We start from the raw sequence: 11779 nt of genomic DNA, 5'->3' as shown, positions 1-11779 counted from the left end.
AGCAAGCATGACCTAATCTGAACGGGGAATAGTTACTATATGAAAATAGGAGAGGTCCTGTCACTGGCTGACATGAAGAAGGGGGCAAAAACAGCATCTAGAATATCCTGAGTTGGAAGGAACCCACAAGGATCATTGAGTCCATCTCCTGACTCCACACAGGACCACCCCAATATCAAACCCTGTGTCTGAGAGCATTGTCTAAACACTTCTCGAAATCCAGCAGACTCAGTGCCATGACCACTGCCCTGGGGAGCCTGCCCCAGTGCCTGACCACCCCCTGAGTGCAGAACCTTTCCCCAACACCCAGCCTGACCCTCCCCTGTCCCAGCTCCATGCCATCTCTAAGAAAAATGGCTAACCATATAGTTTCTTAAATGTTTGACTGTGGCTTTGGTTCACCTTTTTTTGCTGTCATGTTCAGTGAAAAGAATAAGAAGGTTTCCTCTGCTCCTCTGCCGTAGGTGCTGGGGCTGTGTGGCCAGCCTTGCTACAGGGACCAGGCAAGAAGTCAGCAGAAAGAAGATGGAGAGAGCTTGAAATATACCTAACTATTAAAAAAATCCAAGCTTTTTGGGACTGTTGGACTTCTGGAAGTTACAGTGGTGGTGTAGTGAAAGACTTTAGGGCCATTTGTGGTTTCCTTAGGGGTATATTATTCTCTTGATGCAAGCACATACAATTCCTGTCAATATGACATGAGCAGTGCATTCACACAAAGAAGTCATATACCCCCTAGTGACTAGATCAGAAAGCTCTATCCAGCAGACTTCAGTTTGTCCATTTAATGTCTCAAGCTGCTTTTCCACACTTGCAAGGCACCAGCTGCACCTTGTTCAGGCCATCTCTGCCGGTGTGCTGCTGAGCACCCTGCAGGTCCATCCACAGGAGAGGAAGGATGCAGGCAGGTGCTGGAGGAAGCATTTGTGTCATCCATGTGCATGTGCCAAAGGACAGGGACAAACTCCTGCACCAGTCTTCTCAGGGAGGGCAGGAGGTGCACAGCATGATGTCTGCAGGCAATATGAGCAAAACCTCCGATTTATTTGTGGATGAGGAGGGAGGAAGGAAGCACAGAAACTACAGGTGTGCAACCTAAGCACACACACTCACACGCACAAACAGCCAAGCTACAAGCTCCTTCTGTCTTCTGACTGCTTCAATGTCCCAGGCACACAGTGTCTTCTCCCAGCCTCTCTCTTTCTCTCTCTTCTTTACTCTGTGGTTTATCACTGCATATATCTTCAATATTTTTCTGTGCTTCTTTCTAAATAAAGGCAGTAGAGGAAAATCCCATGTTCTCTGGGGACATTGGTCTGAATTTGTTCCTTGCCAAGATGCTAGGCTCAGAGAGCTGCAAGAACATCCCTGTTTGGAAAGGACACCAAAATATTCTGAGTTCATCACTGGCTTTGATCTGTAAGAAATGCGAAGGGATGGAACTCTCAGCTTAACAGAGTAGGTGGGAAATTAATCTTTTATAGTAGTGCCTTCCATGGAAAGAAGCCCTTTATTACCATCTGGAAGTTTTCTCCTGGATGGCCAGTCCCCAAGGTATTTTAGCAACCCAAATGTGGTGCACTGAGCAGGCAGGTAGTTTGGATCTTTGTGACTGCAGATGTCAAACTGCAGTCAGGTAATTGCACAGAGGGCACAGCAAGGCCAGGAGAAGGGTCTGCACAAAGGGTCTGCTGGCGCTCTCCATCTTTTCCCCACTCACTGCAGAGGACACAAGGAGATGTGCTCTAGCTGACAGAAATAGCTTCTCCAGTGATTTGGTATGTCCTAGTGGGGGAAAGTTTTTTCTTCTCTAAGTACAAAGAAATAAATGATTTTGTGGTCCAAGATTTGTAGATGCCTTTTTTTGGTTGCTGTCCTTGAAGTCTTATTTTTTTGGAAGCAATCCCATCTTGTCATCAACAGAATATTATTTTTAGGCAGGGATGGGAGAAGTAGGTCCAGGTCCTCACATCTTCATGTTACCACTTTCCACATGTGATACCCTGTGTTTTGTGGCCCGTGTTTTTCCAGAGGGATTTTCAGAGGCATGTGGCAGACTTTATAGTGCTCCGAATAGGCTCTCCAGGCAACTCAGTCCCTCCTCTGAGCATCTCCTCAAAAGGGAGCAAAGCAGCCATGAATATTCAGCCCTGAAAGAGGGATGAGGGAGAAAGGAGAAATAAGGGATCAGCTCCCCAAACGCATTAGCTGTAACAAGCAGCCTGAGTGATGCTAATCCTAACCCAAAATCTGTGTGCTATTTCAGGCCACTGGAACTTGGGCTTTTGCATGGTCTCTCTGCTTTGATCTGTCTAAAAGGGAATTAAAATGGCTTGCCATTGGCAGATCCTAATCTTCCGAATAGTCGTGGCAACTGTCTGCCTGTCAAGAGCAGGATTCTCTGTCACATTTGGGAACCCTTGAGACAGGCAGAAAACAATGTGTTATGATGCTGACAATCAGACCATCTTGGGTATTACCAGTCACATCCCCTGCAGTTGCCAGTATCCCATCTGGAGACTTTCATTGGAAACAATGCCTCACTTTGCTATAATCTGTCCTGCAGTGGGATTTCCCAGTGTTTTGCCTGTTCAGCAGACTGGCTTATCTCAACCAGTCTGATTATCAGACAGTGCAGTTTACAATAATAACGAGACAGCAGTTAACCCAATTTGACATGTCTTTAGGCAGTCACAAGCAACAAGCTTCTCCGGGATGGGAAAGGCATTTAAACAAGTTGTCCTTGTTTGGTGAGGATGAAATAGAGCTTCAGCTCCTTTGTTGAAGCCTGAATGCTCTGTCAGGGGGATGCATGAAACACATTGAGTCATGAAAGGGGCAAAGATTCCCTTTCAAGTGGAAAAATCAACTCACGCCAATAACAGTGGCTTTTTTTCCCCCTCTTTTTATTTTTTATTTTTACCAGCAGAGCTAACTCTGCTCACTGCACTGCTAGGATGAAACAGAGCTAGATTCCTTTGAAAGGATAAACAAGAAGATCTTTAAATCTGGGAGTGGGCTGCTCCATCGGAGGTGAAAAGTTAAATGCACCCTGCAGCGACTGTTAACTCATAAGGATTAAAAATAATGTCTTGATCAGATACTTTCAGGAGTATCACGGAGGGTGATTAATGTACAGCCTTCTTTAGCTGCTGTTACCTTCTCAAATGACTCCCCCCAAAACCTGATCATCTGCATTACTTCCTTTTATTTTTATTATTTTAAGATTGCTATCTCCACACTGACTTGACTCCACGTTCTGAATAGGGCAAGAGTGCAGCCATGGTGCCTGCGTGGGGACAGACCCTCCAGCTATGCAGCAAGGGATCGGTGTGAGCTGAGCAGAGAAGACTGGAGCTGCACAATTAAAGTCACAAAAAAAGGACAAAAGCAGGCTTCACAGGCTTGCATTCGCTCTCTGTACTGCATGCTCTCGTTAGAACATGTAGCAGCAACAATGCTCACAAAGCAGGGAGATTTGTGGTTGCTCATTACTTAAAAAAAAAAATGGTGCGTGGGTTACTTCTTTCCTTAGGTAAATGCTTCTTTTTGTTTTGGACCACAAGAAGTAAGCATACCAGCAATAGATACAGTCTGAGTGGATCCCACAGGCCATTTCACAATGGTTTTGATTAAGTGTGTCTTAATCCTTAGCCTTAAGGGGCATTTTGCTTAGGTAACTTCCTAAGGAGCTTCACATGTAGGACTGAATCTTCCAGTTCCCCACAGCTCCAGGAGTACCTGACCACTTCACAAGGTGGCCCATGCAGGAGAGATCTTCACACCAAATAGAGAGCTGGGTGCTAAAAGCAGCAGAGGTTTTAGAAGCAAGAACTTAAGCTTGTTATGCTACCTCAAGATGAAGCTTTCCAGGTATTTTGTGGGTTGTCAATAGCAGAGAGTGTCCTTTGAAAAAACACCTATATAAAGCACATTTTCAGGGCATAAATGGCATTTGGTTTGTAACTAAAGTGTGGGTCTGTCTTGAGACTTCCCAGAAGAAAGCAGATCTGAACGTCCTCATGAAGACTCTCACCTCCCTTCCTGAGGTGGGAGCCAAGCATACCCTTTACTAGCCACCTGCACGAGACCTAGGCTATGTCCACATCCCCTTGTTTGCCCCTGTGAGCCCCTGCCTGGCTTTGTGCAGGTTGGAGGAGACTCTCAGCTACCTCCCCCTAAGGTAATTAAAACCCCTAGTGCCAATGAAGCAGTGTTTAGCAGAGGGCAGGTGCCATCCCATAACATTTAGTGGGGTTGTAAGCTTGATGGACCAGACTAGGTTCACACATACAAGCAACACTATCAGGCTTTGAAGTAAAGATGTTAGCACAAATATTACACCTTTCCCCTAGGTGTATGCCACTTTTCATACATATAACACCGGAAAAGAGGCTCTTGTTCTAGCCATTATTAACTTTAAATTTAGCCCTTTGCTTTCCACATCAATACAAAATCACTGGGCCGTATATTCAATTTACTCAGATCCATTCAATCCCATTGGTATCAATGGCAACGTATGGGTATGAATCAGCCACACAGAACTGGGTAATAATCTCAGCATGCTCAGATTTAAAGTCTTATTTTTCATGCTGACAAAGTTTTAGTTTGGAAAGAACTTTGGTAACTGTTACTGGAGGGTTTTGTGTTCTATCTACTTAAAAGTTTTAGAATATTAAAAAAAATAATAAAATAAAATGAAAAAACAACCTTTCAACAATCTGAACAAAATATTCATTATCCTATTGATAAATCTACTAAATACAATGTGTTGTTCTGTCCCCAGTCCAGCTAGGACATCTGTTTTCTTGACTGTATGGTACTTAGCACAATGAATCATTCGCCTCCAGTCATTCGCAGTCCCGGCATGTTATGCTGCCTAAATCGTAGGAAAATTCCACGCGGTCTCCTCCAGATAATCCAGCCACACTGCTCTCCTTGCTCCCACAGCTGCAGCAGTGGGGTCTGCCTTCCTCCGTCTCACTCAGCATAAAACCCTCAAGATTCATGGTTCACAAAGGCTTCCTTTTTGCCCGCGCAAGTTATCACACGCAGCCTCTGTAGGAATGCCTTTGCTGGGCCTTTCTGGTCTCTGTAGCTATGCCTGTATTAATAAATAAAATTAATGAATAATAAATAAATATATAACAATGAATAAATAAAACGGGTCGCTCTCCAGTCCTCACAGCACAGCTCATAGACGTCCTTCTCTGCAGAGCAGAGGCCCAACTCAAACCCTTTCCTGGGAGCAGCCCAGCAACACGCTGAGCCTCAGGGCTGCGACAGCCCCCAGCAGTGGCACGCAGCCATCTAAGAGGTATCAGCAGGTAGGGGACACTGCCTGAGCCTTCCTGGGTTTTCTGGGCCACACAGAGCAATATCTGATGGGACGTGGACAGCCTGCTGCCTGCAGGCAGGGTGGCTGAGGGCACCGCCAGCAAGGGAGAGAGCCTTGGCACGGTCGTGGTGGGAGAGCCTGGCCAAAATGTATTTCTATGCACAGCTTTCTTAACTCTATTACCTCTTATAAAGGATGATTTTGTTAAATCGTCCAAAGCTCTTCAGTGGAGTGTTACTGGGCCACAGGGCAGTGACCTATGGGCCTGCAAAGTGTCTTTGTGTGGGCTTCAGTCCTGGTATGGGAGTGGGGCTCCTCGTGCTGGGAACAGCAATGCCATGGGGCCAGAGCAGGAATGTCTTCCTGAGGGGATAGTCCTGCTTGTTTTCCCCCACGGCTTCCCAAAATTCTTTCTGTATGGACATAAAGCACAGACAGGAGAGGCAGAAAACAGAGGTAACATGTTCCAGTGACAGTGACATATCTGGAACCAGAGCAGACATCTTCTGGTGGGGATTGCACAGGGGTTTGCAATTATTTGGGTATATTCCCAGCACAGGCTCCATCCTGAGGAAAGCATCCCCTTTCCTGTCTGGGAGGGAAGTGTGGGGCTGGGAAAAGGCCAGGACAGCCCCAGCTAAGGGACACCCACCCCACGTCCCTGCCCAGGAGTCCCCCACCACCAAGGGGTGAGGAAGGTAAGAGGGCTAAGTGAAGAACGGGTCCAGAGCCCCAGGCTGGATGCCTACATCCTCACCCCAGCTAGGGTGGCCTGCTCCAAATTTTTACCCCAAGCTACAGCCAGCTTCCCAAGACAGAAACATTACTATGGTTTGGCTTGCAATGAGTCTGTCCTGCACCAGCTATAGAGGCTCAGTGAAATCCTCCCCCCCTTGACTGCATAGGCAGTAATTTAGGGTTTCTGTAGCAGAGGTTTTTAGAGGTTTTAACTATGAGCTCCTGGGGGGTTCCCAGCTGTATGCTAGGCTGATCACAGGGCAAGATGTTATTTATAATCTAGGGTATCAAGCACTAGCACAGAACAAGGGTAAATGTTACAGCGCTACTTAAGCAGCCTTCTTGTATCTGCTGGCCTTGGGCTGGACTCATAAAACCAGCCTTTGGGCCTCTGGCATGTATTTGAGGACCAGAAAATAAGTAAGGAGTCTCAGGAACAACAGCTCTTTGACAAGAATGCTGCTGCTTTCTGGCTCTAGATGTCTTTTCTTCCTTGCAATCACCAGGAACTTAAACTCCAGCTTAAAGGAAAGAAAATCCTAAATACCTGATGACAAAGACAGTAAATCTAAGAGTTCTGGGGCTTTTCCCAAGGCATTTGGGGACAGTAATTCATTAAGTGGTAGAAATAGATAGTTCAGTATCTAGAATGGTATGAAAGCTTGGAGTACCACCAACCACAAACTGGAGAGGAAAACCAGCTAAACTGTTTTACAGCCCTGCTCAAAAACAGTTTGAACTTCAGGCAAAAGTTCTTTTTTTCTTTAGAAAATCCAGTTCTTCCATGGCTCAATAGAACCTGGAACACTTCAGGTGTCTTATGCTCTGTACAGTTAAGTGACAATAATTTGCCTACAGTCAGTAACCCAGCACCCACTCCCTCTTGATCTACTGATTATAAGATTATAATGTGTAAATTAGAGAAAAGATGAGAAAGAGCAAGCTGCATCCCCAGGCACAAATCCTGCTCTTTTCAAGGTGCATAGCTGGAGGAGAGGAGGGTCTGACTGAAGGGGCATTAGGAGTTTTAAAAATTGCCCTAGGTCTCCTGACTGTTTTTGCCTGTTCGGAAAACATGTCTTGCAGTCAGGCAGTTGCATAAGTATTGTGCATTGCATGAGGCAGGAGCTCCATTATTTATTAAATAGCTAAATAAACAGTCATAGAAACCTACTGTGAATGGCCGGAGAAAAAAAAAAAAAGAAGAAAAAAAGAAAGAAAGAAAGAAAGAGAGAGAGGTTTACCTTTGGGCAGAGCAGCCCTTTCACACACACCTTTGCTTTGACAACATTTTTGTTTTGTTTTGTCCTTTCCAAAATATTCTTGCATATTTAAAACATGATGGGCCTTGCTTAATCCATCCATGGCAGGGTGTTCATTTGTCCCTTCTGCCAATTAGAGTTCATAGAAAACACGTGCAAGTCTTGCTTTTAAATTGGAAACACTCCAAACACATTGATAATTCCTTGCTTGCTCAGTTTCCTTCTGCCAAGTAGCATGTGCTCATTGCTCAGCCGGAAACACAGCAGGGAAGTTCAGCTCTCTGCTGTTGTCTTCTCTCTTTTCTTTTCTCCCAGCAGAGAGCCACAACCTCTGGGCTACCGACCTGTGCTGTGACTGCCGACAGGCCTGCCGCGTGGGTGAGGGTGCACAAAACTCACCCAGTGCCCCTGTGACACCGGAGCTGCTCTGCGCAGTGCGGCTAAATTCTTTAGTCACTGTCTGGTTTTCCAAAAGATATATTTCTAGGGAGTTTTACATAGATGCAAAGACCTGGAAAAGGCTTTCTGTCCTGCAGATATGGTTCTCCACTATCAGAGGCAATGGCACCGTACAAGCTCTTTCATAAACCAAAGGGCCATCAAGGATTTTCCCTCTGTATTGCTGCTGACAGGCTATTCCAGACGAGCACTACTCCAAAGACTGGAAATCAGGGGGAAAGAAAAAAAAAAAAGGAAAAAGAAAAAAAGAATATTGTAGCATAGTGTTGTTATTGCTTAAAGCAATCCAGTGTCCCAGCAAGCTTCCCCAGGTCACCGTTTTTAATTCTCCCAGCTCAGTAGGATTTGGTGAAGCGATTAGCCCAAATGCTTAACCTCAATTCTGGGTGTTACAGATTGCTTCTCCTGGGAGGGGAAATTAACGTTTTAGTCAAGACTTTCTCTAGCACAGTCTGATTTTTCTTACAAAGCACTGACAAATGCCCTGCTTCCTGCAGTGCAGTAGGGTGTTTTCCTGCTCACCCCTCTAAGCTTCTTGCCAGCCAAAACTGCTTGAAAAACTTACTGTCCCTTGGCCTTTTCCTTTGTTTAATACCACTTCAATTTTGTTGGTAACACCTATCAGATGGACTGCCATTTAGCTGTGTGGCATTGAACTGTTCTCTCATTTAATCCTTAGATAAGGTATCTATCAGATTCCAAGACATATAGGATTTCTCACTGGTATAAGACATAGTAAAGGTCCCCCCTTTTCAGCATAAGTATGTTAAATGTTATAAGCCCCAAACATCCACGGCACCCTTTGTCATCACTCAGCTGAAGTATTTCACCACAAACAGAACCAAATCCCTGGGATCTTGTCTTTTCCCATGGCTTATCCAGGAATTAAATAGACTTTCACCTCCACACCCTGGTCAGTTATTTGCTTTCATGTATCCCATATTGGGGTTCTTATCAAAAGCTGGCTGAGAAGCTGAGCAATTGGTAATGCCTCTGACACAGACTGCCCACTGTGCCCTGCTGCTCCTGCCTGAGTGGAAAGACACGCACCTGATCCTCATTTACAACAATGTAGCTTGGCAGGGTGCTGCCAGAATAAAAGGATTTAAAAATAATTTACAGCCCTTACAGGGTCCTGTTACAGAGACAAACTAGGACCAGTGAATACGAGAATTTATATTTCTGACTTTCGGCGTATCATCTATTTCATTTATTTTAGGGTTGGTGAATGAGTAATGCCTTGTCCCAGTGGAAGCCTCTGGAGGGGATCTAGAGGATCTACCACCCACTGCATTTTTCAAGTAGCTCTGTGATACATCAGCTGGTATCAGTCATCTGATCTCCTGTAAAAGAGTCCCGAAAGGTGATTTTCCATATCATCTTCCTCAGTTCACCATGATACAGCTTCCTTCTCCCTTTTCTACTCTTCTTAAATGGTCTTCTTGGCAGGAACCAGAGCGACACATACTGCCTTTTGCTCCTGAGAGACTGGAGTAATTTGTAGCTATTATTTACCCTAATATCTTTGGCTCTCTAACACTCCTATCATTTAACCTTTTGGTTTCATCTTTATGCCTAATGTGGCAATGTCAGCTCCATTCCAAGGTACTTGTTATGCTTGGATGGGTGTTTCTTTTTACATATGAATGAGAGTACTGGGGGAGAGGGAGGTTCAAGCCTTAACAGATCCATGGTTTTCTGCTTCATCATGCAAATTTTATTTTTTTTTCTACTGCCCAGTTTGTACAAAGAAAGCTACATACATAATGAAAGATGGGGCCAATATGTCTCCCTGGTTTTCATGGGAAAAGTTGAGATCCAATTTGATGAGAGACATAACAGAGGCCGAGCTCTGAAGGACAAGGAGACAAAAAACAGGTAGCTGGTGTACCCACACACTGCGCGCGCTTGTCCTTCCCCTTGGAGAGAACAGCAAAGCAGAAGGATTCCTATTTTAGGATGTACTTCTCATATTCCCAACACGGAGCAGGATGCTACTGGAGTGCCAGTTGTAGGATATGGGAGCTGGTGCAGTGACAGAAGCATTATATAAATTAGGGCAATTCAAAGCCCACAAATCATCACGTCAAGCAAAGGAATTAACCCTGATTACTAGCAGGGACTAGAAATTGAATGCCAAAGCCAAAGGCGTACAGCCCCAGTTGGGGCTGGAGATTTTCCAGCTGACTGTAAAAGCAAAGAAAATATGGTGCAATCCCAGACTTCCAGATGGAGAATGGGGTTAATCCACTAGGAAAAAAAAAAAAAAAAAAAAAACAGTATTTAAGTATCCAAAATCAGGAAAAGGAGAAATCAGATTTCTTCTATCCAATCAGATCAGAGAATAGAAGATACAGAATTAAAATCTGAAGCCATATATGGCCTATTTTGGATGGAAGGTATATGGAGTGATTTTGTTGCTGTCTTCCACTGACCTTAATACTCTAATCACTTAGTGAAAAGGAGAATTATTACAAAGGGGTGGCACCTCTCCAGTCCAGTCTGTTAGGGTATCCTTTTGTAAGGTGGTAGCTGCATTGACAGCTTATCCCATCCACCAGCATTGGATATATCCTATTCTGCTGAAGATTTCTGGGTTTGGCAGCATCCCCATGCTTCTGCCTCATCTTACACAACTCCTCATGGCACAGAGGCTGCTATGCAAAGAGAGGCATCATCAGCACCAGGCTGGCATCCACAGAAAGAGTTTGAAAATGGGCACAGAAGGCTTTCAGTCCAAAAAGCAGCTGTTATCTTAGCTTGCACAACAGCTTGAGGGAGAAATCAAAAGCAAGTTAAAGATGGTTATTTTTGTTAAAATCAAAAAAACAGGCAAGTGGGCCAACTTCTTAATAGCTAGGCTGTGCACACCCTTGTGTGTGCTCTCCCACAGACACGCACAAACAGAGTTTTATGTGTGGTGTAATGGGATGCCTCTGCCAGTGAACCGAGAGTGAAAATTAATCTGCTTTGATGGCAAAACTACAAGCATATTAAGAACAAAACTGAGTAGAGAAAAGAAATCAGGCCATTGTCATAAAATGTTGGCCTGTGCTATTACTTGGATAGAAGCTCACCAAAATAAAAGCAAGTTGTTCCAGAAAACAGTTTTGGTGATTTAGTATACAGTATTCTTCCAAGTCAATACTGAAATCCTGCTACAGCAGATGATTAGGAAGAGCTATGCTGTTAGAGGCTCTGTAGAAGAAAGTGCTCTTTGAAAGGTCCCATGGCACCTTATGCGAGAGGAGGAGGTATTAATCAAGGTGTCCAGAACAAAATCCATACCTTGGCTATTATATTCAGAAGATGCTTAGAGCTCTCTGCAGTTTATCATCTTTATTTTCTCTCCTGAATTAGTGGCTTCAGTTGCTGTGCGTTGTTTAGCTCTTTCCTAGATTCCACCTCGGAAGTGGCTGCATTTATTGAGAGAAAGTGCTCTAAAACATGCCTTACCAACCCTCATGAGTGACTTACGTGGATATTCCAAGGGACGCTGCCGTTCCACGGGCTTGTGTTTTACACTTCTGTCAACCAGCAAAGCTGTTTTTCCAAGCTTTATCAGGTTTATGCAAAATACTATTGGAGTTCAATCTGCATTCATCTTCTTACAAAGTCTCGGTTCCTAACTCAGCAAAGTACTTCAAACAGGTTAATGATTGCACTGATTTCAACCCACAAGTAAAATTAAGGCCGTATTTCATTAATTGGCTACATCAGCACTTTATTTGTCTGAGCTCCAACTCAGCGTGCTTCAGAGGAGCCACTGGAATCTGTAAATGACTCATGTCAGTCTGAGGAAAAGCTGGCAAAATTGCTTTTGTCCCATTTGTTCCTTAGAGAGCATGCAGAAAAACCCCAGTTTCAGCACGGTCATTGCACTATTTGTCTGCAGCAATGCCAAAATTTTGCTCCAGCATTATAATGCTAGTGTACCTGGGTCCTCCCACGTGATTTATAACATTGCCCATGTAATCACGTA

At 44.4% G+C, this 11779-nt stretch overlaps 1 long non-coding RNA gene across 1 annotated transcript; it reads right to left on the bottom strand.

Moving 5' to 3' along the window:
• Positions 1 to 1028: 1028 nt before the first annotated feature.
• LOC310889082 lies at positions 1029 to 11429 on the bottom strand. Its single transcript, XR_014576367.1, has 2 exons — positions 11275 to 11429; positions 1029 to 2150 (listed from the first exon to the last, which is right to left on the bottom strand). It is a non-coding gene; the product is annotated as an uncharacterized lncRNA (long non-coding RNA).
• Positions 11430 to 11779: the final 350 nt, after the last annotated feature.

The sequence above is a fragment of the Anser anser genome, assembly GCF_964211835.1.
Source record: "Anser anser genome assembly, chromosome: Z".
Lineage (NCBI taxonomy): Eukaryota > Metazoa > Chordata > Aves > Anseriformes > Anatidae > Anser > Anser anser.
This window is presented reverse-complemented; position numbering and strand designations above follow the sequence as displayed.